The sequence below is a fragment of the Triturus cristatus genome, chromosome 10, assembly GCF_964204655.1.
Source record: "Triturus cristatus chromosome 10, aTriCri1.1, whole genome shotgun sequence".
Lineage (NCBI taxonomy): Eukaryota > Metazoa > Chordata > Amphibia > Caudata > Salamandridae > Triturus > Triturus cristatus.
Genome location: NC_140593.1, coordinates 1,097,240,355 through 1,097,268,352, shown reverse-complemented (window position 1 = coordinate 1,097,268,352; position 27,998 = coordinate 1,097,240,355). Strand labels below are relative to the sequence as shown.

The 27,998-nt window shown below is 46.2% G+C and overlaps 1 protein-coding gene and 1 long non-coding RNA gene across 3 annotated transcripts in view; one reads left to right on the top strand and one right to left on the bottom strand.

Moving 5' to 3' along the window:
* The window catches only part of LOC146796642 (uncharacterized), a 63,600-nt gene extending 46,215 nt beyond the window's left edge, over positions 1-17,385 (bottom strand). Inside the window, exons 1-2 of the long non-coding RNA XR_014969652.1 lie at positions 16,729-17,385; positions 14,382-14,443 (exon numbers count right to left, since the gene is read on the bottom strand). This is a non-coding gene — a long non-coding RNA (uncharacterized LOC146796642). The remainder of the gene's footprint in view (positions 1-14,381; positions 14,444-16,728) is intronic.
* Positions 1-27,998, top strand: part of DNAAF5 (dynein axonemal assembly factor 5) — a 242,131-nt gene that overhangs the window by 206,909 nt on the left and 7,224 nt on the right. The window lies entirely within an intron of this gene.

The window sequence follows — 27,998 nt, the reverse complement described above, 5'->3', positions numbered from 1 at the left end:
TTATAAGAAACTGTCACTGACGCGGTACCCTCCCCAAACCCTCTGGCCCGAGCACTCTACTCCTTCGGATCTGAGAAGCGACTGATCACCTGGCTCTTCCGAGCCGTCCCTGACTGTGTTACAGACGTGGTGGGAGGAAGACTTGGGGCACCCCATCACACAGAGGGAATGGGACAGGCCCCATCCCTCCCCCAGCGCCAGGCTCCAATACATTCAGCACAACCTAGCTCATCACGTGGACCTTACCCCAGAGCGGCTCAGCAACATTGTTGCCACCGCATCGTGTCCACGAGGTTTGGCCTTGCACACAGATATAAAATACATGTTCTAAGGCTGCCCCAGTGGCCGGGCTTTCTGGGACACTGTCTGCACTACCCTTGTGACAGCCTCCTGCCGCCAGGACCTGAAGAACCTGGAATGCCGCCTACTGCAGCTCCAGGACTCGTCGGACTATGACCAGATTCCTAGATCTGACCCTTCTCATTGCCAGACATTCAATCTCGAGGAGTTGGAAGTCACCTAATGCGGGGGGCGGGGGGGGGGGGGGTTACCACAGAGGCATGCCAAAGTCCTCCGTTGGGCCAACGCAGAATTAATGGCTCTTTGGAACGAGGAAGCCAGAGGCTGGTCCGGACTGGGAACCCAAAGCAGCCCTGGCAATTTTGTAGGACTGACCCCCACCCCCATAAGGGGGGTGGGGGGGCAGCATGAAGCACTGCTGCTACACAAAACCGGCCCCCAGCACTGCTGCTTTTCTTAGTGGGGGCAGATATTACAGCATTGCTTCAAACCGGCCCCCACTGCTTCAAAACCGGCCCCCAACCTTACAGCCAGAGGGCATTGCATCGCAGTTTAAGGAGTGCGGCAAAGATGACACCTCTTCACACCTACACATTTCCACGGTAATACTACACAACTTGAGATCTCCTTTTCGGCCTTCGCTTATCAAATTATTTTAAAGTGGAGCAAGGTGCACAACCCCTGATCCAATGGTCTGTTTCTGTCTTTATTTGCAGTCCTGTTTTTTAGGTTTGTGAGATGTGGCAGTCTAGTCCTATAGTGGTTGGTCCTGTGTTGTAGCTGTCCAGCCAGGGGCTGCTCCTCCACTAGGGCGGAGGAGCATCGCCCCACTGCTGTCTTGCAGTGCGAGAAGCAGAAACATAAAATGGTGGTAATAACTTCCCATTATTACCATTTTATGTTTAGTTGTGGGTGGGCGGGGCTGCTCTGCCAGCAGGAGACGAGGGGTGTACGCACTCCTGAGGGCGCAATGACTGTTTGGTCGGCCCTCTGTAGGCAATGCAGCCTACATGGAGAATATGGCCTCCCCAAAAGCTAATGGCTGGGGGTCGTCCCCACCAATCACAACGCTGCCATTGCAGTGTTGTGATTGGCTTAGGGGAGGGGAGGGAGGCTGGCTGCCTGCTTCGTGTTCCTGGAGGCAGGCGAGCAGGCGCCGAGAAAATGCAGGACCCGGCCAGCAGACAGGTAAGTTATTTATTTATTATTAAATTAAACCCCCCACCGCACCCGCAATTAATGCCGTCCGCGACTGCGTCCAGCCTCCTTGATCAGTACCAACATTTAGGCCTACTTCTATGTTAGTGGCCTTCCCTGTTTTTGGTTCTCAAAATATGGTCTCTCTGCGTCCTGGCAAGTGCATCTTTATTTCTGTCTCACATCTATTACTCCATCTCAACCTTTAGCATTCAGTATTGTTTGGCATCATGTAATAAAATAAAAACATTGTTCTGGACTGGGGTCCCTAAAGTTTGTCTTGTCCAGGGCCTCAAAATTCCTAAAATGACACTGCACTCTGGGAACAGTTCACAGTTAAAAAACGGTGGTGTCCTGCCGACACAGCGATTTGGCACTGATAGTGTATTTAGCAAACTCGGCGGTTGTGTTAGTATCTGGAGTTAATTGTACAGGCTTTGCAGTTCACATTTATAACCGCTTGGTGGCATTAAAGGCCTTCAGGAGCGCAGCGGTGACTTCAGCTCCTGCATTCTGTACTGTTTGTACATATCGCTTTAAATAGCTTGCACAGAAGCAAACACGAGTCAACTTTCTATTTTTGAACCTGTGAAAGAAATGTATTTTCGAAGCTAATTGTAGTGTTGAAATGATCTAGTTAAAAATACTCCAACAGTTGTCACAGTAGACGATCGGTTTCATGGCGATTGTAATTTGTGTGTGATTTGTGTTTGATGTAAATCACTTGAGAAACATAGTTTCGTTCGATTTTAGGGGCGGGTTAATATCTGGAGTTGTGACGAATGAATGACATTCTACTATCCCATAATACTCCTCTCAGATGTCAGCGCGAGGATGATGCAGTGCGCTCTAAATACTCACTTACCGAAGCTGCAGTTCAATCGTGATATCCGCTATTCTTAGCATCAGATTGTTTTGGTAACCGTTTACGGAATATCCATCTGCAGTGCGTAAATAATGATGCACAAAGAGGAAGGCTATGCGGAACAGCCGGCTCATGCTAGCCATGCATTCTCGAGTTCTTTATTTTAAAGCGCACATTACCCCACTGAGGGTTTCTTAGCGCCAAATCAGAAACCATCTTTGGTGTCACAAAGAGGAGCCTAACTGGTCTGTGACACCCCACAAATGATTGCGTGGTAGAGGGAAAGGCATGTTGTGCATGAGTGTTTGCTTCGGCTCCTTATGCTGTCTGAGGATTGTAGTGTGTGTGTGGCAAGATCATAATGTGAGCTCTTGTACTGTGCTTTCCTTCTGTCATTGTGGCGTGGGAGTGGGCGGCCAGACATGTAGAACAACAAAGGGCCTTCGCCCTTCTCCCTGGTGTAGAACAGAAACTACGACCGGCTGCTCCCATGGCTCTGCCCAGCTGAAAGAACTGAATGTCAACAAAAAGAATAGGACATTGCAAACCCTCTCTGAAGATGCAGAGTACATTAAGACAAAAAACAGGAGATGAAAGCTCAAATTGATCTCAGCCACTGGTACTTAATCTAGACCGCGTTCTAATGCATCTTTTATACTCTCTGTGCTTCTACAGACTGGGACCAGCCATCTGGAAATCAATCTTGGTCCTTCCCCAGTAAAACAGTCCAGCCTAAACTTCTAGGCCGCAGTCTCGTCCGTAAGGTGCAGCTCGAGCTGATTGTCGTATGGTTCCTACTAATTCAGTAAGACTACGCGTTTGGGTAGCCTAAGCGTCAAAACTGTGGGGGACTGAGTCCACTGATAACATCAGAATATGCTGACCTAGTTCCTGGCTAGCTCACAGTGTGCCATCTGGACCTGTAAACCTTACAAGGCACAGGATGGTGTCTTCAACCTCAGAACTTGACAACCCTGATTTCCCCAAGGAAATCATGGAAACAGATCTACCCTTTCCTTATTAACTAAGGCATGGCCAAAGGGAGACACAAGAAATACACAAATGAGCCTCTCAGACATTTATTGAAGCAATTGGAATGATGTGTAAAATATGTGTGCTGTAATAATGAGTAGAATGAAGCAAAGCACATTAACCAGCATTACGAGAATGGTGAATAAGATAAACAATTCAACCATTGTGCACTTACATTGATTATACAAATACTTATAATTGTACTCCTATCTAGCGCTGCCTATCCTAGGAAACATAGGGTGTGCAGTTCTGTCACAATACCTTGGAGTGGTTTAACTCCCCATTTTCCTGTGTGTGTGGGTCATCTGGTAGCCAGTCTTGGTGTAGAGCGGGCTACTGTCCCTCTTGGGATAGTGATAGAATTCAGCTGGACTAGATTTCAAGCATTGGGCGGCCACGACAATCCATTGAAATGCTCCTCTGCCTAAATAAAGGCGTGGTGCAGTTTATATAATGAAACTAAACCCATTCGTACTGTGCCCGAGTTCTGGTCCGGTTATCATGTTGATTCTACCCACCCAAAGCTGTCACCGAACAGATAACAAACCAGGCTAATTTGCACAGTGTACCCAGTCCTTGGACATAATGTTCTATAGTATGATAATGTGCCTATGAGGAAATGTAATTGTAAGCAAACCTTTTCTGAGTACAGTATCTAATACGGGCAGGCGAGCAAATGTGTGCTAAAAGTCACCATTTAAAAATATGTCAACTTTACACATGTTTTGATTTGTTCTGCATTCCGTCAATCAATTGTGTCTTTAACTTTAAGCATGAGCATGTAAAATGGAAGTGTTTGTGCACAGGGCCTTCTAACCTTACGACATGACCTTCGGCACAGTGAGCTATGGCACCCATGTCTGGGCGTAAGCATCGTAAATAGGGCTTCTCATTGCATACGTATCCCATTTGTGAAGGGTGCGGAGCTCCTGCGCCTTATAGTGGCGGGCTGTGCCTCGTTGGGCCATCAAGATACCCACTGTCAGCAGTAGTTTGGCCTATCTAGTCCCTTCATGAACTTCCTTTATGCCTAGCACTGCCAACTTGGGGTGTAAGGTTATTATCTGTCCCAGGACTTTAGCCTTCATCCGGTGAATTTGCATCCAATAGTGGACAATAACAGGCGGCCTCAGGCCATCTTCGCCTCTGTCCATTGGTCGTCCTCCAGCCCTATCTGCTCCTATTTTTACAGCATTTTTCTCAGAGGTTCTGTTGAGTTGATTACTAATGACTTGTATATTCTGTTAATTCCCCTCTTCCCTATGTGTTCCATAGTCCGTTTAGGCTCCATAGAATTAAAGTCTGAAAGGGTCTTTAACTCATCTCTGTAGGGTTCTAGAGTGCTACACAGCTGAGGCATCTAAACATGTATGCTGATCAGCAAGAGTCTGCCAGACAACTGCTCAGAAGATGCCATGTGCTGTGCGTGTTGCGTGTCCTCCAGGCGTGATAGATCTGTTAAATCCCTTTACTGGAAGGCCACCAGCTTCCCCAGAGGTGAAAGCAGCAATCACTGCAGAGACTGATACAAACCTGTTCTCATTGATAAGCATGTGAAACACATCCATCTTATGATGCGCCTTAGTGGAACCCTCTCAGGTGTCCAAGGTGAGATGCCGTAGACTGCCTGATACAGCAGGCAAGGCGAAGAGTAAAAACAACTCTCACAAACGTGCATAGATTCCGCCTATAACCATAGACCTACATAGTTTTCGGTTTCCAGTTCTTATGTCCTGTAACCACCGAGCAGACTTCTTTCCCAGCAGTATTTATTCTTTTTCCTATCCTTCAAGTCTCCCTTTTCCTGCACTCCCCCACCTCCTCACATCTCATGTTGCCTCCCTGGCCCGTTCTTACTGCACTAATGTTATGTTATTGATTTCGCATTCTAGCACCTCTATTGGATTTTCTGCTTCAGTCTCAACCTGTAAGCCTATCTCCTTTCACTTCCAGAAGGCTCGTGTTGCCTCGGTCCAGTTTCATCTTTTCCCTTGGCCTTTTAATTTCATCCATTTCCATTGAAATTTTTCATTTCTTCAGACTTGCCTTCACTCTTTGATTCTCTCTTAACACTCCCCGTTTGTTTTCTCAAATCTGTTTATTTAGGAGATACAGGGCCACTGAATTATGAAATTTTGCTGCCACAGTGTGTGCTGCATAATTATGGATTTGACAGAACTAAACCGGATCTATATACTGACTTGCCTGCATATTACTCAAAACATGCATTTGTTCATATGGAGTTTTGTGCTGTTTAGCTGCTATTTCACCTTGCATCCTATGGACCGGTGTCCTAATAGAGAGGTGTTAACACACCTGTCATCACCTAGTGGCATCCTATTTTCATACCATTAGCCTATATAATTTTCTGAATGTTGATTACAATATAAGTACACCAAGTAAAAATCATAATTAATAATGAAGGGAGTCAAATTCAAACCGTTTTGTGACAACCAACTAAGTAAACCCTCCCTTGCCTTAGCTGTGCAAACTGTTCAATTATTATTAAAGGAAATAAAATGTTTCCAAATACTAGTAAAGTAATCGTAATTTAGAGTTTCAAAGTGTTCATTGAGATTGGGATATAATCAATCAACATACTGTTCCAATGGGCTTTACTACGAGGTGCAAACAAAGAGACCAGTAATCATCATATATCTTTATTCGGTCTAATTAGACCATAAAAGAATAAGAACCACCGAATCATAAAGCACATTAGACAGTATACAAAAATCCATTAAATATCATCTTTTTAAAATTCATAAAACATTACATAACAAGCATTGGCATAGCCAATAGGTTTCGCTTTTGGGACCTTATAAGTATTTAGTTATGCAGCACAATATCCTTGGTGCAACAACAACTGTTGCATGGCAAAACACTTATAAGGTCCCAAAGGCGAAACCTAATGGCTATGCCAATGCTTGTTGCTGTTTTTGTGATACTGCAATATATAGGGATGTTATTTGTCACAGTTTACAGTTTGGATTAGATCATTGATGACACTATTGTTCATAGGATCACAATGTCTCCAGTGACAACTTCTTGCTGCCCAGGTCGTGCCGAGGGGTTCTTTTTCCGGTGGTTCTGCTGTCCTGATCGAGCCGATGGTCCTGCTGCAGTTCTCTCCTCCCTTTGTGTGTGTGGTTGTGTGTGTGTGGGGTTGTGGGTGTGTGTGTGTTGTGGTGTGTGTGTGGGGGTGTGGGTGTGGGTGTGGTGGTGTGTGTGGTGGTGTGTGTGGTTGGTTGTGTGTGGTTGGTTGTGTGTGTGGTTGTGTGTGTGTATGTGTTATGTGTGTGTGTGTGTGTGGTTGTGTATGTGTGTGGTTGTGTGGCTGTGTGTGTATGGTTGTGTGTGTGTGTGTGGTTGTGTGTGTGTGTTTGTGAGTGTGTGTGTGTAGTTGTGTGTGTAGTTGTGTGTGTGGTTGTGTGTGTATGTGTTGTTTTCCCGTTTGTAAGCCCTGCAAATGCGCGGTGTTACTATACCAGATTAATGGTGATCAAATTGCCGACCTCAAAAGGCGCAAAGACTGTCTGTTTTGCAGGGATTTGAACATTTGACTTGCAGAGCAGTGCAGATATCAGCAGTGATCATTTAACTTACGGAGCCATCATTTCGGTTCGATTTCAATATATATGTTGTGTAGAAATGTTGATGTATTTGTGTATTGCATCCTGCAGATGAAATAGTTTGCATTTTTCTTGTCACCACCCACATACAATTATCCAGAAGGGAAAAAAAGTGTAATGGCGATGGAGCAACTTACACTTCTAAAGGCGAGTTTGTAGATTTTTCTGCGCTGTAGCCCGAATTTATTGATGATCTCGACAAAGAGTTAGTAAAATTCAGAGATGCTGTTTACCTATTGGCTTGCAGAAGAAACCTCTCTTTCTTGTATTCTGTGGAGGGCTAAGCAGTATTCAAGTCTGCTGCTCGTTAATGTCCTTACAACGAACATAACATAACTTGTATTGTTATTTTGAGTTGCTTGTTCGTTTTCTGTCCTCTGGGGGCAGTGGTGCTGTTGCAAATGCAAGCATCCAGGCATGAGAGTGACATTCGCCCAGTATGTTGTATTTGCAAGTGGATTTGAATTATTGTTGGCTTTTTGAAATTGTAGCAGAATTAAAATGGTGTATATCAGTAGCCATTATGTTATGCTGCATCATGTTAATTTGCTTACGCTTGTAAGCGCGAAGGCGGGGGGAGGCGCGGAGGCAGGGAGCAAGCAAGAGGAAAGACAGATGGCGCTGAAGGCTGGCGGTTTGCGCGTGCAAGCTTGTTGCCAGCCAGCAGCACTTTGAAAACTCACCTACTAAAGTCTCTCCGAGCAGCGCATGTGCGCTGACTCAGCGAGACCTAAAAAAGTGCATTCTCGTGTTCTTGGTACGCTTTCAGTCCTTATATTTTGCGTTCTGGTGCTGACTATGATTATGCACCAGGCATAAAAGTGACTACGATACCATCTGGACTGACCATAACCATCATCTCAGCCACTTGAAAAATCACGATCCCCACTCAGAGCCATATTACAGAAAGGGCTCTACGGGCATTCTGGGAGTTTGCACCCACTTCTTGTGCCCCAGTGCACTTTGGAATTTTAGAAGGGCCTGCCATGCTTGGCTGCATCTATAAAAAGAATTGCACCAGCGAGATTAAGACATGCGTACATTCATTTGCATAGGTGCATTATCTGTAGGAACTTGTTTTACATTTAATGTTCAGCATGGATTGTAGGACTCTCATGCGCTCTCGCTTTAAGAACTGATTCTATGGAGTGTTATGATATGAGCAGTTGTATGGGAGGCTGCTGGCAGATGGGCGGCTGCTAGTGAACAGCAGCACTGGCGAGTTGCTTTAATAAATCTACTACTTAATCTATCCTGTACTCCAGATTGCATCTTTTTTTTTTTTTTTTTTTTTTTTTTTGAAAAACCTTTATTGACATTTCAACCAATAACAAGTATGGGCCTACAACCCCCGGGGCCGGCCGCTAAGCAGTCAGAGTAACAGAAATCAATATTTATCACAGGCAGCACCTCGGGGAGCAGAATCTCCATGCTGGTATACTCTCGGCCACTAAACAGCCCAAGTAGGAGACCATGATACAAAAGGTTTTCATTTTATAATAAGGGAGAATGGAAGGATCAGGTGCCAAACAGTTTCCCGGCAGCAAGAAATGGCAGGCAGAATAATAAACGTCCACAATAAACAGCAATTTGTCTAGTCAATGGCGCTGAAACAAGAAGTTCAGGATGTGGAGGAATATCACGGCCATTTGCACCTGCAGTCCCCTGCCCTAAAACCCAGAAAACACCACGGAAATTGTGGCACACATGAAAACGCAGCGAGTAACGACGAAGGAGTTCTACCATGCTGATCCCAGAAACGAAAGACAAAGAAGAATAAGAGAAGAAAAAGGAGGCCATAGGAAAAAAAAGGGTTAAAGACTAAGGGATCCCCTGCCCCAACCCCCCACCCTGCACCTCTGCAGATGAGTACAGCCCCCCCCCCCCAGCAGCGTGCCTGTCGCCCCGGAACCAGACCCGAAATATAGAAGAAACAGAGAAAGAGGAGTAGGAAAAGAAACCCCACCAGACGGGGGGGTAGAGAGAATATTAATAAACTGGAGGAGGGCCTTCAAAACATGCCCCCGGCTTCTCCCTCCCGCACAATTTGTTTTCCCCTAAAGCAAACATTAAGCAACACAGAATCGACCAAGTCAAAGAAGAATGGGGAGCATTATGCGCCTATTACACTAACAGTCATGCCGTGAGAGCACGCAACCCCTGAGCCCGCCCGCCTATTAGATGACCACCTCTGAAGGATCAGCCTTATCCTTGGCCACTCTTTGCGAATCTACCCATGCATACCCATCGACCCAGTGCCATGTCCAATGCTACAAAGAAGAGGAGCGTCCAAAAGAGAACAGGAAACGACACACACAAGTAGGGTGGAAGTCTCTGATCACCAACACAGTCAACAGTAGGGAGAGTCATCTTTCCCAGTGCTGCCCCAGGATCTGCACCGCACACAAGGTCCAAGAAGGCGAAATCGGCCAGAGCAGGCGACCGTTGCTTGAATATTGCCTGGGTTGCCGGAGGCCGCGCACGGGACAAGGCCACCACCCCCCACTCAGGTCCAAGACCTCCGGAACAGACCAGACCCACAGCCAGCCGATCACACGTTAAGATACTGTCCGGAGTTTCCAGCTGGTCACTATCCACAGGGGCGGCCACGACACTATCCTCCTGTGTGCGGTGTAGGAAGTCCCCGTGTACCTGGGGACAGGCAGGCAGCAACTGTTCCAACGCTGATGTCACCCCATCAAGCTTACTCCCCAATACCCAGGCGCCGTGAACCAAGGTGGAATGAAGGGCACCGAGAGCCTCGAGAAGATCACCATACCCCAGCACAGCTCTCGGCGCTCGCTCCGCTACGCTCCTCATAGTCGCACACTTCCAACCGTGCTGCGACCCAGTGTACAGGATAGTAGACTTCGTCCTGTCAAGATGGCCGCCAAGTAGGTCCAACCCAGATTGGGACCAGGACTCAGGGACAAGCGCCTCAGGTTCCATGTCACTGGAATCAGGGTTTCGGGGGCAGGCAAAAAATATATCCGGCGTGTGGTCACGGACAACAGTCATCCCCTCCACGGACCTGCGCCCGCGAAAATCCGGGAGCAGTCCGCAAAAATCAGGGCGAGTTACGGGCGGCGGCCGGGCGGTTCACCGGCGAAGGCTGAGACAAGCACCGGGGAATCTTGGATTAGCCACCTCGGGCATGCACTCGTTCCGCTACGCTTAGTGGTAGGAACGACCACGGCGAAATGTAGGCCGATATTCGCACCGCTCCGGTTAGGCCGACTCCACCCAGTCATCAAAGGCCGCTGTTGTTGAACTGCCGCCCGGCCATGTTGTCCACTCGAGGTCCCGGTTCCAGGGTTGCACAGGCCGCAAACGTCAACTGGACATTTCTCCGGCGATACCGCCGCCAGAAACTTCGGAGTCACACGATCGGTTGCCGCTCTCATTCACCAACACGGGCATATAGCGCAGGCTAAGGATCTCATGCAGGATATCTGTGCGGGATGCAGAGGTTCACAGAGCCGGGAGCCTACGCTGTCGTCCCGGTCGCCATCTTGGCTCCTCCTCCCAGATTGCATCTTTTAAGAAGGAATCATAACAACATGTACAGATGACCCTGAGATTAATGACGAAGGACTAGCCAAAGAGGACCCTTCTTATATCTTCACTGAATGGCCCTCTAAAGAACCTACACCCCACCCCACCGCACTTAAGAAACTAGAAACAATCAGAGATCACTCCTTGTTGAATATGGAATGCATGCCACTGTATAGTTCAGGGAAATAGATCTGTTTATAGGAAATATTGGTGAAACTGATTTGGTAATGGGCTCAAACATCCAAGATCTTTGACTGCTGTGAGAAAAGAACAATTAGCGCCCAACTAAGGCACGCCCAACTTATCATTTTTAAGTTTAGACCGTTTACTGGTTTAAAAAAAGTCAAACAGAAATCAGTGTGTCAGTCTACTACAATAGCCCAACTCAGAGTGTGGGACGAGAAGTTCGAGTGAAGAGAAGGGTTTCTGAGGAAAGAATAAATTATTGCTGGCATACCAAAACTGGCCTCCAGTGAATTTTTTCATCAGTTCTAAAAGGTGATTTTTCAAGAAGAGAAAATAGAAACAGTGGGAGGCAATACGACAGAGGTGAGTGGGCGGCCCAGAAAGAAGTAGAAGAAAGGCAATGGATTAAAGAGACAGAAGGACCATGTTTTTCAGCGATGCGGACAACTCTGTTCTGACTGCCAGTTATCAACGAACCACTCTGTTCCTTTTCACCAAAGTTCAGGTCAAATCAGGACTCCCTTATTGTAAAAGATATCAATGTATGTGCTCCTCCAGTCAGGCGCTCTAAGCAACCTCAGGCTGGACAGGTCATTCTTCGCTTTCTCTCTATTAGGCCAATGATGGAGCAAGGTGGCATCATCTGACAAACTGCTTAGCAACTGCTGTTTGTGCCTGGCCGCCATTTTACAACCTGCTTCACTCATAAATCACAAAAGCAATAAACCAACACGGGCATAGCTGTGTTTCTATACTGGACAACCATTTGATTTCTACTTTTTTTTAGAATAACAGCATCACCATTTGGCTTTGAAACTGTGTCTTTTTCTAAGGCAGATTTTGCACCGAAAAATAAAAGTGAATAATTCTTCAAACAAGTGTCTGCAATAATAACGACAGGCAGCAAACATGAAAACTGTTTGATTCCAAAGGTCTCAGAGCCCGGTGCGCATTGCGACTGATAAGAGCTGTTGAAACCAGAAGCTGAGCCCGGTTGCAAGTGAATCATGGCCGACAGCAGTGCAGAATCCCATTGGCCAGCCTGAAATATTTGAATAAAGCAAATAGTAGACTTCCACTACCAGGAAAGAAACCATTTCTCACAGGGAACAGCTTTTGTTTTTTAGTGCTTTATAGTTCAGCTGTCGGAAGACCTGAACTGGAATTCTAGAGAATATTTTTATCTACAAACAAGCAACCCTTTGCACTTAACACCCCAGACGGTTTTTAATGTTATAGCCTGCTATGAAATATCTGCTTAAGGAAAAGCGATGAAGGTAAACCTCGAAGCTGCCATCTATATTATGAGGGGCTTCCAAGCACTGGATTACTTACTATTACATCAGCGAGAGAATGCTTCTCTTGAAGGATGCTGCCATTATAGGCGTGTTGTTATTCACTTTGTTATATGCACCTTCCATACAGTGTTGTGACATAACATCATCTACACTGCAGATATGCTACAAGGTAGAGCCCTTCAGCTTTACCAATGGCACTAGGCGTGATTGAAGATCTAACAGCCCTGGTGCCTGCCTCTTTAGACAGTAAGTTCGGCTCTGTACAAACTGTCTCTCTTCCCCCATGACTCCAGATGGAACTACGAGAGTGTCTGCTTGACTAGAATATGAAACTGCTTCCTCTTCAGTGCCACTCCTTGGAGACATATCATGCCATAGGGTTATTTCTTTGTGCTTTTTCACCTTGGGATTCTGGAAGAATGGGATGTTGTTTGTGACAAAAAAACAACCCAGGTTGCTGTCAGCATATTTCCAGGACAGGATGTCACCATTGCTAGAATGGCAGCAAATGGCAGGCGATAGATCTCTTCAGGATGACAATCCCACAAGCATTGGCCGCGCAGCAGTAAACGTAAAGCCACGCGGCCGTAAAAGCGAAAGTCATCGCGATCGCTCTGAAAGCGAAAGTCATCGCGATGACGCGCTAAAGCACGAGTTTTCAAAGTGCTGCTGAAGGCTAGCGGTTTGCTCGGCCAGCCAGCAGCACTTTGAAAACTCACCTCTAAAATGTCTCTCCGAGCCAGCGCATGCGCTGGGCTCAGCAAGACCTAAAAGTGGCCGTCTGCTTAATGGCACATTCAGTATATACAGCGGCAAAAATACAGATCTTAATAGTGGGCAAAGATTGCAAGTAAATAAGAGCCGCTCTGCAATAACATATATTTGCCGCCCCAAGAATGGTCAGCAGATAGTGTTTTTGCTCAGCAATCAGTGATTGATCGTCACAAGGTAGTTGAGAAAAATAAGAACCCTGTGAAGGGAAATCAGCCAAAAAGTGCAGAGTGCATAACTTGATTCTAACCAGTAAAAATGTATGATGCGTATTGCCCTCCCATATTAAGTATGGTGCAGGACTGACACTCAAACAAAACCCTCATGAAAGTCTGGACCGTTGGCTTGTCTACAGCCCTCTGCATTCTGCCCTCCAGACAGCCTTCTAGAAACGCATTCTTCAAAGTCACAATGGAGCTAGCTAGCGCATTGCTGCGAGAGGTGAACAAATCCTCCCGTCCCAAACTGCGACAGATGTTCTGGATATACTTCATCCAAGGGATACTCAGACAGTGGTCAAGTTTTAAGCAATCCGCAAGCACAGCCCTGCTAAAGGAAGTCTGTCTTTTAGTCCAAATTCTGAGCCATAGAAGGAGGGGTTGCATTTTAATCAAGTCACTAATGTAACCAATCTCTGCCTCTGGGTGGCAAATAAAGGAGCTTTGGGGGATGGCTAAGAGCCTCTTAATAAAACCGTTCTCAAATGTTTCGAGCCCCCCCCCCGAAGAGACCAGTCAAGACCAGACTGAACGAAAACCGTTCCAATTTTCTTACAAAAATGTTGACAAAGCCATTAGTAAGATATTTCGAAGCATACAAACAAAGGATGTATACAACTACAATTCCAGGGAGTGCAACCTACCAAAAATTGCAAAGGTAAGAATACTGAAATAAAATTTTGAACCAGAATGAATGCACATGAATAAATGAATTGAATGCTGTGGTGCCAAGGGGCGCTTCGTGAATTTCAGAATTATATGTGCTTTGTGTAACTGAGGTGATTAACCAAGTCAGTGGAAAGGTTCTGAATGAAAAACTGATTAGGAGCTGAATTGAGTTTAATGAGAAAACAAGCATTGGCGAAGCTAGTAGGCCTGGCTTTAATGTGCCTTTCAATGTATACAAAGGCATTCAAAAATACTGCTTACATGCACAAATCCTATTTAGCACGTTGAAGCCTGCCCTCGTTGCTTTGCCAATGCTGGGAAATAAAGCAGTAGAATTGATTGCTTTCTTAATAGACTGCATACAAGAGATAAAGAATTGAATACGACAAACAGCATAATGATTGAGTGTACTTTTCAGATGTAAAAATGTTCAGCGGGCATTCCAATAGAAGCATTTCCTAAAAGGCTGAATGATACACCAAATGGCAAGAGGTGCAAGAGTAATACTACGCACACTCCGCATATTTGAAAGAATTGGTAACAATTTATGTATCAGACTGCTGAACTGTGTCTATATAGATCTAAAACTGGTGGTCTAACTCGGTGACGGTCATAGCAGCAAAGGAATGCTAAAGCATACAATTTGTTTAATATACGTTACCTTTTTACAAGAGGGAGATGATGTCCTCTCTGACTCTTCTGTACGACATGCCCCTAGGTGACCTAGCAGGGAAAATGAGAATGTGGAGGTTTGATGCTGGTATAGCGAAGGACAAAATGTATGAGCAGAAATTAAGCATTCACATTCAATAATATGATTTAGCTTTTTTTTAAAGCTATGAGGGACCCATTTCAAACATCTGTGTTACCTTCAAGGCAGTAAAAAATGGCAAATACATCGTCGCCAGAGCTGATCGAGATAAAGTGTTTCATATGGAAATAAAGGCTGGAAGTCGAACAGTGGTATAGGGAAGAGGGCAAATTAAGCTCACTGAGTTACCTCAGATCGCTGAAAGGGCAACTCAACTTGCTTCTTATGGAGAGGTCAGAGAGGGCTTTGTTGTGACTGGAATACCTAGCATAGATGACATTAATGGTCTACTCACAGCCTCCTTTCGATGCCTTTTTTTTCAGAATCCTATATGAAGATGATATGTTCACTCGCTGCAACTTCGGTGCTTTTTAACATTTGCTCACTTAGTTGGCCCCACCTTTAACCAAGGTATATAATTCCTTCTTAGCAGCAGAAATGGTCTCCCTACAGAAGCCAGGCAAGCCTTCAGACATCTGCTCCTCTTATACACCCGCTCCTCTTATACACCCGCTCCTCTTATACACCCATATTTTTTCTTAATTTTGATTTTAAAATATTCAATAACATTCTAGCCAATGGCATGAAAGATTACATTCCCTTTTAGATTGACGCTAATCAATCAGGATTTATTAAATGTAGGCAGACATTTGACAATATTCGGTGAATATTATACCTAGTGGAGAAATTGTATAAAAGGATATCCTGTTTGCATCCTTGCACTCAACGCCCACCGAAAAAGCAATGTTACAGTATGTACTTATTAAGGCATATGTTGGCCCAGTTATGTATAAATAGCATATGGGCTGCTTATGAGACACCTAAAGCAAAAGTGTTTGACAAATGGTGTGATCTCTTTTATTTACTCTCCTAGGCAGAAGGACTAGCAGGGTGTCCCCTAAACCCTTCCTGCCCCCCTGATTTTCTTTAGCTTGACGGCAGAGCGTTTGGCTATTCAAATGAGAGAGGCAAGACAGTTTCTGTTAGGGAGCACACTATAAATTTACTTGAAAGTGTTATCCCATTAACTTCCACCCTGAACCATCCATTTGGTGAATTCTAGAGCTATGGCAACCCCAACATTGCCTCTGGTTTCAAAATTATTGCCATAGAATCAGAACTGATGGATATAGAGATAGTGCCGGAATCTAGGCAAAGGATTGGAATTGTCTTTCCCTTTTGCTTGGCGAAAGATGAAATTACGTCCTCAGAGACTTATATTTAGGGCTCCCGGTTTTATGGTGTTGTTTTTCATTTAATTGTTTACATTTCCGTCTGTATTAATCTGTATTTATTTTTTGCTAATTTTATCTATATTAATCTGTATTTATTTAGGGTTTTGTGAAAAAATGAAGCTGAAATTAGTTTATTTCCACATTTATTTAATCAATAAATATGAACTCCTGTTTGAATGCCTACCAGGTGTCAATACTACGAACACCCGCACAACATAAATCAATGCACGTAATTGAAAATATGCAAATTTCAGTATCAGCCTTGTGCATATCTACTGCTGTTTAAGCCTCTTTACTAAAATTAGTTTCTTTTTTAACCTCCTTACTGATCAATCCACACAGCTATTGACCTGGCAGTCATGGGAGACAGTATTTAAAATCACTCAAAAAGCAACACAAGTTCTGTTTTTTTCAACATTTAAAAATAAATGCAAACAAGAAAATAAATGTTTGTCTGGATGTATCTGTACAAAATCAGTAAAAACAGAGAGCCTTACTTGTATATCACCCAACATCCAAGGGTTGTTGTGCAAGCAAATTACCCAACTCTTTACAAAGAGCCAACCTACAGAGGTGGCACCCATTGGTATTTCATGATTGGGGAGAATCACAGCACTGAAAAGTAATGTTTTACCCCAATGGTTTTATTTATCTGAAGCTCTACACAGAATACCCCCAAACAGGAAATGCATCTACTGCAAAATGTCCATCATAAATTGTTTGGGAGAGGAGGAGGAGGAGGAGGAGGAGGAGGAGGAGGAGGAACACCTAGGATATCTAGGCAGGTAATGCGAGCCAAAAAGGAAGGGTGAGGGAGGCCTAATTCTACTGAACCTAGAACACTAATTGACAGTGGCCTAATTGTGATTGACTTTTGAATGGCCCCTCCAACAGACTAAAAACGTTGACCACATATGGAGCACCCTTGCTAGGTAGATCAGTATGGGACCATATGTAGTTACCTCCAAGGCACAGGCCAGCAATATCATCCATTGCAGAAATACTGCGCCCACGCATGGATACCTGGAATAAAATATTGCAGAATCCTGTGCTTTTGATGTTCTCCTTTTACAAACCCATATATTACAACACTGACTTCACACATGCCATAGGGGGAAAAGACGTCTGTAAATGGAGTGTAGAGGACTGTTGCATGAGAAGTTATCTGCACCATTCAAGAAAGATTAAGACGGGGCGTGGCCTAGCTTCGACGCAAGGTGGCCACGTAAGTCTTCGGCTCTGTCACACCCGCATCCCAGGCACTTATCCTGCTAATTATCCTGACCTCTAACTTTAAAAAAAGGATAGCTGAGGGTGAGCGGTACATGCTCGTGATTTCCCGAGCTCCGGAGCTGGTGCTGAACCGCAGATATCAGTCCCGTCTTCTAGGGCCTAGGCGAGTCTCAACGCCTGGGGCTGGGGTGTCCCTGCGAGCCGGTGCTGTGCGCAGTGGAAGCGGCCGCCTCGGACAGGAAGTCGCCGGTCGGCGGAAAGTCCCGAAGTTGGCGAGCGCTGCGGCATTCGAATGAGGAGCCCCCGATCGGGGGGCCTATTGCTCCATACGTCCTTCCTGACCTGCTGCCTGTGCACTTTAACTACAGCAGCTCCGACGCTAAACCCATCGGGTCCCGCCCGGTAGCTTCACTGGCTGCTTGCATAGTGTGTGACCCGCCGAGCAATTCTTCATCGACCGGCCGTGAGTCTGCCAAGCTCCACCAGCAGCCCTAAAATTGTTTGCAGTGAGCGCTTTGGGTACTGGCATTTGTGCAAGCCCACTGCCTGGCGGCCGTGGGGGAGACGCACAGCCGACACCATCAACGAGCACTGTGGCCTTCACTGTCACCGTCCGGCCCAGTGGCAGCCGTGCACCCTGTGGCTGGGGCCATGATGGCAGTCTGAGGTGAGAGAAGTGCTCCGCTGGAATGGATCGCTTTGCGGTGCCCTGAATCCCGGCTGCACTGCCCTGTGGGGGGGGGGGGGGGGTGGACTCCGGTACAGAGAGTCTGCGGAACGCTGGCAGCACACAGTTAATTGTGCCGGGGCCTGTCTATGCCTCTATGCTTGTCGCCAGACACTAATTGAACTGTACTGTGGCAGCTACCCTTTATGACGCCTTCCCGTAACGGCACTGGAACTGCGACAGGTGAGAGATCACCAAAGGAGACCGCGCACACCACCGATTGAGTGCATTTCAGCGGTGGTCCTGGGGACACCCTGCCCCTATCTCTACGGCAATTGTTATTTGCATTGGGGGTAACCTAGCAGCGGCCACCAGTGTGTAACCTCCACCTCCCTTCCTGCTTCTCACTCGTGGGGTGGCGGCCATATCAGGCACGACTAGCGAGCCTCGCAGGTTGAATACACAATGGCAGGGAGGAACGAGTCGGAGAAGGGCCCAGCCCGGGGTCCCAGGACCACTAAACAGGTTCAATCAAATAAGCTTGATCACTATACCCTTCCTAAGGGTTCCCCCGCAGACTCATGCAGTACACCCAGGGCAGCGGAAGACCTTGAGGGCACCGCCTCGGAGCTGACGCTTCAGGACGTCATGGTAGCCATCAATGGAGTCAAAGATTCCCTAGAACACAATATGGATACTATTTCCATCGACGTGAATCTAATTTGGGCCGACACCACGAGAATGAATGAATAAGTCAAAAACCTGGATATCAAAACAGCCAGCCTAACGGATGATGTTTCCCTACTCCAAAGAGAAGTGCAAGACCTTAAATCCTTCCGCGAAATGGCCAAGCGAAGGCCGCACGAGGCGCAACAACATCCGCATCTTTGGTGTGCTGGAAAAAGCGGAGGGGCCAGCTCTAGATTTGTTTGTGGAAGACCTCATACTTAATCACCTTCAGCCCAAAGGCCTGGGGAAATTCTTTACTATTGAGAGGGCGAATAGAATTCCGGGCGGACGGCCTAAACCTGGGGCACCTCCACACCCGTTGATAGCACGCGTTCTTAATTTTCGAAATAGAGACGCAATCCTTCAACATGCTCGGGACCGTAGCCCCCATCTGCTATGAAAATGCAGATCTCACATTCTTTCCTGACTTCCCGCAACTGGTTCAAAGACAATGTCGAACATTCATGGCCATCAAGAGGAGGCTCAGGGAGAAGGGATTCAGATACACAATGATGTTCCCGGCCCGTCTCCAGGTGGAGGTGGAGGGACGAGCCTGGTTCTTTGACAATCCTGCGGTGGCTTCCGACTGGCTTGACAGCAGAGTAGACAACGGAACCAGGGACAGAGATGGTGATGGTGGTCCGGACTCGCAGGCTCGGGGGTGAGACTCACAGGGCACTGTTGGCCTTCTCATGGTTTACTCAGGTAGCGGGGTGCGAATGGTCCTATAGTTAGACTTAGATTGCTATGCCTGCCCGCGCATGGGATTTTACCTTCGTTAGAGACTTACTATTCAGAGAGTTGTTGGGGAGGCGAGTGGACGGAGCACTGATACTTCCCACTTCCCCCTTCTTTTTTCTGCTTTTAGTTAACTTACTGGGGCGACAGGCACTCTGCAAGTTCAGACTGGGCAGTTCTAACCCTAGGGGGCAGGGTAGCAGGGTCGTGGGTGTTGGGATTTGGGTGAGGGTGGGTAATGAGAGTAGGGGTAGTTTCGAAGGGGATTTATGTATGATTTGTGTTGGAGTTGTTACACAGGCAAATTCTGTAATCTGCATGACCGAGGCTATGGATGACATTTACAGTTGCAATGCATACGCAGTGGGATAAGAGTGCCAGAACCCTGAGCTGGAATGTCAACGGGCTTGGGGATAAGGTTAAATGCAGTATAGTTCTCCAAAATATTAGGAAACAAGCCCCGGATGTTGTTCTGCTTCAGGAGACGCATTTGATAGGTAGCTCATGTAAAGCCCTGTGTAGGTCTGGGTATAAGCTGGTGGCACATGCAGGGTTCACCACAAGCTCAAGAGGAGTGGGTATAATGCTTAAAAACACCTTCTCCCTCAATGTGGACTGTACATGGACGGATGACAGGGGCCGCTATGTAGGTATCACTGGGTCCTGGGAGGGGACGAACTCTCACACTAGTTTCCGTCTATATTCCGCCTGGCCTCCAGACTACCACTTTTCAGGACTTGCGTACCGCTCTCCTCTCACTGCCTGATGGAGTGTTACTGCTGGGAGGTGATCTTAATTCCGTAGGCTCGGGTGCGCTAGATCGCCACCCACAGCGTGAACTAGGGCCTTCACACAGATGGTTGCCAGACTTTCTTGAAACCTTGGGATTGGTGGACGGCTAGCGCACCTATAACCCTGAGAGTATACAACACACGTTTCACTCGGGGGCTCATGGCAGCCTATCCAGATTAGATTATATTTTGCTCCCCGCCTCCCAGGTCTCACTCATTCATGAAATTAGGCACCTGGCTAGGGGCATCTCTGATCATTCACCACTGTGGGTACATATACTCCTTGATCAGTCTAGGGTGGGTAGAGTGGTCCCTATTAACCCTTGGCATCTTCGCAACCCCAAAATCCATCAAGAACTCACTAAGACAATAGACACCTACTTTGCTGAAAACTTGGGAACGGTAGACTCCTCCCAGACACTCTGGGAAGCATTCAAGACAGTGATTAGGGGAGAAGCTTTGTCTTTGATATCCGGACAAAAGAAAGAAAGACAAAAGGAAATAACAAATGTAGAGGACGAGATTTATCGCTTAGAGAAGGAGATGGAAACGATGATCACACGTGACTCAACCCACCTATTGCGACTTAAACAAGAAGAGTATAAGGCACTATTGACAGAAAGAGCTAGAGTGCTGGGTAGAGAGAAACTTTGTAGGATTTATGATCTCGGGGATAAAACCGGGAAATTGATAGCCTGGCTTGATAAACGAGAATGGGCAAGCAGGTTGGTCCCAGTCTTACACAATGTTAATAAAGTTAGCTTGACCGACCCCCAAGAAATAGCAAACCGCTTTGCCAGACATTTTGATCTAGTATACACGTCTGTGGCATCTTGCACCGAAGACGAATCCTCTGAACTGCTGCTGGACATCAAACTCCCCACTCTCTCCTTAGAGGAACAGCGCCTATTAGAAAGCCCTCTGATGGCAGATGAGATAGCGCAAGCGATCAGATCACTACAATCCGGAAAAGCTCTTGGCCCAAACGGCATCCCAATAGAACTATATAAGCTCAGCCCCGACAAACTGTCCCCTCATCTCAAAAGCATGTTTGAGGAAAGTAGAGATATAGGTGCGCTGCAAATTGACCAACGCATAGCCACCATAGTAACCATACACAAGAAAGGCAATCCCAAAACAGACTGCACTTCCTACAGGCCGATCTACCTCCTAAACGCCGAACCAAAAATCCTCGCCAAAGTTCTAGCCAACCGTCTAATTAACATAATTTCGGGACTGGTGCACCCAGACCAGTCTGGTTTTATACCACACAGGAACGCAGCATTAAACCTGTGTCGTGCCCACGGTGTTCTAGGCAGAGCGGATACGCTCCTTGAGCCGGCTGTCCTGGTTTCCCTTGATGCCACCATGGCATTCAATACTATTGAATGGCCTTACCTCATAGCGGTTCTCCGAAAGTTGGGGTTCGGCCAGGAATTGATACGATGGATCCGTCTCCTATATTCGCACCCAATGGCGCAAGTCGTGGTGAATAACAAAAATTCGGACTCCTTTGTCTTGAGCCGGGGCACCCGCCAAGGATGCCCTCTCCCCCATTCTCTTTGGTCTGGCGCTGGAACCTTTGGCTGCATGGATCCGCCAAGACCTGGTTGTTCGTGGTATGCAGTGGTCACCTGACTGGGAGGACTGCAACTCGCTCTATGCGGATGACATATTACTTAACAGAGCCCAAAAAGTCTTTGATTGCAGTACTGGACATCTTAGCCGTGTTCGCTAGATATTCTGGTTTTGGGATTAACTGGGCTAAATCCCACCTCTATGTCCTTCGGGGAGGCCCCCCCCGCACTGCCCCGCAACTGCCCCATTCAGATCAGTGCCATGGGTTTCAAGTACCTGGGTATATTTCTCTCCCTAGATCCTACACCTCGATATGAAAAAAATCTCCTCCCTCCGTTGCTCCTCCTCAAGCGAGACATTACCAGTTGGAAGTCCCTTCCCCTCTCCCTTTTGGGCAAGGCAGCTCTATTTAAAATGATGTCCCTGCCTCGTTTTCTGTATGTGTTGCAGAACTCACTTGATCCAGTCCCCTCAAAATATTTCAAAGAAATTGATTCACTTCAGAGAGACCTGCTTTGGAATTGTTCACCGCGTATAGCCTTGGGTAAACTCACGTTAAAAATGGTACGATGGTGGCATCAGTCTACCTGACATAAAAAAAAGTATTTCTGGGCTGCGCACCTGGCAGCTATCAACCATAGCACATATGGAGACTTTAACAACCCAGGCTACAAGATGGATAAGTGGCTCCTCCCCGGAGGAAACTATAACCGATCCCTTTATTCGACAGCAAACCGTTCCAGACTCTCAGGGCCCACTGGACACTCCGTTAAGGTGTGGCATGCCGCAAATAAATCCCTTGGATGGGAATGTAAATTGACATTAGCTACCCCCTTATGGGACTCTGCACAACTTGGTAATCTTTGGTCCTCGAAGGGATTTGATAAATGGGACATGATTGGCATATCGCAAATCAAGGCTATGTGGGAGAAGGAAGGAGTACAATCTTTTGCTGCCCTTCAGGCTCAACACGAGCTTGCTGATGCTGAGCTCTTTCGATCCAATCAGGTTAGCCATGCATTACATTCCCTCATCCCAAAAGGCACGTCCCTCCCCGATTCATTCCCGTTAGAGGACAGAATACTGGATGGCCATGTCCCAGATAAGACCATTTCGCTAATATACAATAAATGAATAAACCATATGGACGATCCTCTCTCAACTTTGAGGCAGAAGTGGGTGGCAGATGGGATAGAAATAGATGATGAGGATTGGCAGGAGGCGGTTTCTTCGCCTCGAGTGGTTGCCATTTCGGCTCGATTATGGCTAGGCTTTCCTGTTTTCAGTTTCTATTTTTGGCAAATTCTGGTGGGGTTTTTTCAGGTTTTTCCAGTGATTTCAATACCTTAAAAAAACAGTGATTATCAGTGGTTAAAAATTTTCGCACCATAAAACACAACAGAAACAGTGTTTTTCCGGTGTTTATGGGCCGTTTCTGCACTGATAGAGCATGGTATATAGAGATTGAACGTACAGTGTATATGAGGACCAAATACATTTTTTACAAATTAAACTTATTGTAGTACAGCATACAATACTTCTTCAGTGAGAATTTGGTCTTGCGCGCTTGATCTTTCGTTCCCATGTAAACTTTTATCTGTGAAAAGGCCCTCTCAACATTGACCATCAAACAAGGGCCTCAGCAAACTGTGGCTGAGTTCAGACCAGGGCACATGGGAAGGGCAGGGGTTCACCTACAGCAGAGGCAGGGAGAGGCCCTGTGTGTGCACAATAAGGCTGCCGTACTCTATTGACGGCTGTTCTGCATGTTTTACCAAATTCATTTGCTCCTATATTCTCAATTCACATCTCGATTGCAATAATATTATTACTGCATGGGGGCCCTATACCCAAAGTTAAAGCCCAACTGTAGATTAGGGCCTCAGTAGGGTCTGCCTACAGCAAGCACCTCTACCAACCCCTTGCGGTCATACACAACAGAGTAGCTACTTCCTTGACCCACCAGAAAGCACCTTGGGGCCTCTACAAGATGTAGGAGAGCGCTACAGCAGTTCTACAATACAATCCAGGCAAGGGTCTGATTGAAAGGCCTGGAGGCCACCATTTCCAGCAGCCTGGATCTGTCAAGCTCTAGGTGTCTATCGCCCAGAGGAAGCACAGAGGTCCTGGGTGCTAGGGTGGTCCAGTGTCAAAGCGGGTGCTTGAGGGGAGGGGTATTGGACCAACAGAAGGGGCACAGAGAAACTCAAAACGTATTTCAAACATCCCCGTAACAACGGCCTTGTATCCACTCACACTCTTTCAAATATTATAAGACACAAATACGCATACACATTCTGCGGATTTAACAAATGCCCTTATTTTGTGCATAGTAAAACTGCACGCATGGGAACTTCTCTGTGTCTTTATCAATTAATAGATGTGTGTTTATCTTTGTATGCGTGTTGAGGTGATCAAAAACATAAACACAGGTACATTCTAGATTGTTCCTGCCGCAGCGGCTAATTGGCCCTCATCCTCTCAGTACAAAGATAACTTTTTGTGCAAATGCTTCGCCGTTTCCCAGCTCCGGACATGCTGAGCAAGACCCAAAACTACAAATATCAAAAGAAAAAAAGCTCTTATGAGAAGCTGGAGGACTCAGGCCTTCCTTCCTCACTGCCCTTTGTAGAAGCATTTTCTCTTGCCAGTGTGAAAGACCTCACCCACTTGACTTAGCTCATTTACTGCATCTTTGTTCTTTTTCATTAGACACACAGAAGACATACTTTGAACAAAGATCTACAGTGAGTCTGGTCCCTGGTTTTTACCAGAGTACCTAAGACAGGATGTAATGGGGAGGTGGGTGGGAAGATATAATTACGAAAATAATAAACATCATTGTACAATTGGTTGTCACTTATTTTAATTTCCTAAATTTACAATCTAGAACGTGTGGAACAAAAGTGATGTACCCAGGATTACACAATTTTTTTAAAAGTTCTAAAACCGGCATTAGGGATCTTGCCCGACAGTATACAGTCAACATTGGTACATTTTAGATTTGCTGCCAAAGATCTCAAATCACTACAAGTAAGGTGTAGCAGCTCAGCCAATTCTGATTTTTGATGCTAGAGAAGTTAAGTGTTCTTTAGTCGATGTTTGTGTGTTTATAGCTGGGCTTTACATATGTGCTGCTAATGTGTGTAAAACCTCCTGATGTAGGTCACAACTACTTTGAGACTCGGTTTGCCACTCTGTGGTCTTTTGTCATGAAGGACACTTGTTGTCAGAATTGGCTTCATAGGCAACACCGTTATGGGACGTGTTGTTATACTTTCAAAATAAATAGAGGCTGAAAAAACCAAGTATTCGGAGTGCTAATGGTTTAGAAGTCACAAACACCTTATGCTATAGTACCATATTGTGAAGTCTGTATAGTTTTCAGTACTGCAGCAGGACACAAAGTTTCAAGCGACATCTTCCGCATGTCCTGAACTTTTTTCCAAAAGCAAATCACTTTCTGAAACGTATATCTTTGCTTGTAACAATATAAGTGTGGGCTTACAAATCTTCAGCATAAGAACAGATGCTTTTATAAAGCGCTTTGTAGATTTTTACTGTATCTCAGCACTGCACATAATGATGCAGTCACCCAACTGAATGTATGTAGTGGTATTGTGCTGACCTACTGGGAAACGAGACATGTGCACAGAAATAAGTGGACCTAGAAAAAAAAACATGCAGAAAGGCAAGAGGGGCCCTACTTGTGAAGTAAAAAAGAGATTTACACAGCAGTAATGGGGTCTGCCTAGGGGACATAACTGAAGTAATAGAACAGCTTTATGCAGGATAAACTGACCTGCCTATGGCAGTAAAAGAGTGACGGCGTAGAAAAAGGAGACATACCCCGGAAGTTAAAAAAATCAGCTGTATACACGAATAAAGGGGCCTGCTTGAGAAGTATAAGAAAACAGTCACAAGAAAAGGAAACTACCTGGGAAGTAAAAGAGAACTGTACACAGAAAATAGCAATTAATGAAGAGAAAAACATCCTCCCAGAACAGAAAAAATATCACTCGTGCATAGGAACGCCTGCGCCATTTATTCATTAGGATTTTCAAGATTTCCTGGTAACAGTTGTTTTTGTGAATTATATAAAAGGCCAACACCTCTTCAAATTAAGCTGTTTGTAGAGGACGTGGTCCTTGGAGGCAGTGAACTCAAGAACACACAGTTTATCAGAAGCATGAAAGGCCAAGTTATCCCTTCTAACATAACTTTGCGAGACCTTCCTTTATGACAGATTTCTGAGCAATACCCTTAATCTTAGAGACATAAAGGTAAGAAAGAGTAGGCAGCATGTTAAGTGTGTCGGGAGGGTGACTTGAAAACCCTGTGGGACTAAGGCAAAGATATTCACGAGCCAGTCTGTGTATGGAGAACACTCACCGGGACTCCAGTTGCACAGACATGTCAAGAAGTCTCCCCGTTCCTCTCTGTAAGGAAGTCCTCGTGTGTTTACATCAACATAGTTTTCATTGTGAGCGTGAAGAAACTGCAACGGCCAGAGCTGCCTACATTGAAACTGGACTGGGGAACCGGGTTTGAATCTCAGCAGCGGCTCAACATCCTGTGATTCTGGGCAAATCACTTAATCTCACTGTGCCTACACAAAATTAATCTGTCCTGTCTGTAATGTAACTGGTACTCATGGAAAGCACTCTAAAGCCTCCGGGTCGAGTTTGCGCATATAAAACTGCCCAAAAAAAGAAATACAGTACAGAAACACACGACAAGCAATTATTATATACAGCCAGGCGCAACTAGAGCCAAATTTCGTGGGGGGGCTAAGAAAAATATTCGGGGGGGGGGCTAATTCTTAAAGCAATCGGCAGAGTTGAGATGCAGGGGCTCTAAGAAGGCGTGAAAACACAAAAAAGCCTCCTTAACAAGTAGATGGTCTTTTAAAGATCTGTGAAGTGCTCGGGTGCATCTGTGTGTGTGTCCGGGGAAGCTCTCTCACCCCGGGCTGACACACACGACGGGGGGTTGCTGAAGCCCTTTCAGCACAATGGGCGTTGCGTTGCGCACCTGTATACAGCTCAAGGGGCCAAATGTAAGAGCCGACTTCTCAAAAGTAAGTAAGCTTTCAATAAAACCACATCTGGAAATAAAGAATTGTGCTGTAGAATTTTTAAACCCATCAAAGGCTAGTATTGGGCTAACAAAACATAAATGCGTCTGACTCATCTACTTGATCCCAGTAGAGATTTAAGTCACTGGGGCTCGAACTCACATTAACGCGGCAGGTGCACTAGCTCACTGAGCTGCTTTACAATCCCGCGCTGCCTGCTGATTGCCTGGTGGTGAGACTGCAGAACCTACAAAATATTTTGGTACATCCAGTATTTACTCCTACAGTGTTGTGTGTTTACATCGTACTAACTAATATGCATCACTCATAACGAAAGCAATGGTACTGCTTTTACCAACCTTCAAACGATGGATGGACGAGTCAGCCCCACCAGACTTCAGGCAGATTTCAGCACTTGATTGACAACCCCGCTGAGCTATCTTGCGTCTCGGAATGGATGATGCAGCGATGGTCAGGAGGTGTGGAAAAAACGAGACACTGGCCTTTAAACTGCTTGGAAGGGAGGGCCAGAGTAGGGCTGCTGTAACTTCTGATTGGCTGACCGGGCCCAGCCCCTCCGAGGAGTCCCAGCACCCGTTTTTCCGTCGAAGTCAGAGGAGGGAGATATAATTACGTAGTGGGCGGGGACCAAGAGGTGGCGCCAAATCCAGATACGTCACACGTATCATTTTACTGGACTGGAGAAGAACTGCTGCTGATTTACGGAGCATGATGACGCAAAAGGTAGAGTGCTTACACCTCAGGCTGGCCTGTGTTTATTTTTGTTGGCAAGGAGATGGGAGGGTGCACACGGGGAATTCGGGCTGGTCCAATCCAGTCTCTCCCAGGGCCATTGAGTTCGAGGGAGGGTGGGGGGGGCACTCAGGTCCTCACTGCTCCGGAGTGTAAGACTGCATGCCCGCAAAATCAGTGTAAGCCGGTTTAAACCGGGTCAACTCATTTTCAGCCGGTAGGGTACTGTCGTTCACAATCAGTTTTAACCGATTTCCGGACAGCCTAATTATGGCTAGTCCAGCTTAAATCCTGCACAGAGTATATATGACTGCCCCCCCGGCTGGTACTGATGGGGGAGAGCCGAAACAGGAGACTGTCGTAGAAAATGTGGCCTCACTGGCACTTTCATGCACATTATGTGGGAATGCACCCTAATCCAAAAGTATTGGAGGGAGGTACACGAAGTGATGAGTACTGTCCTTACTGTTACTATTTACCCTGCAGCACGCAGATGCCTACTAAACTTATGGGAGCCGACCGATCTTAACACTTACCAAACACAATGGGCGACTTTGGGCTTCATGCTGGCAAAAAGAAACCTTGCTCAGGCCTGGGGAGCGGCTGCCCCTCCTACTCTGGACACTTGGGAGAACAATATGGACTGGTGTATGTTCAGAGAAAAAA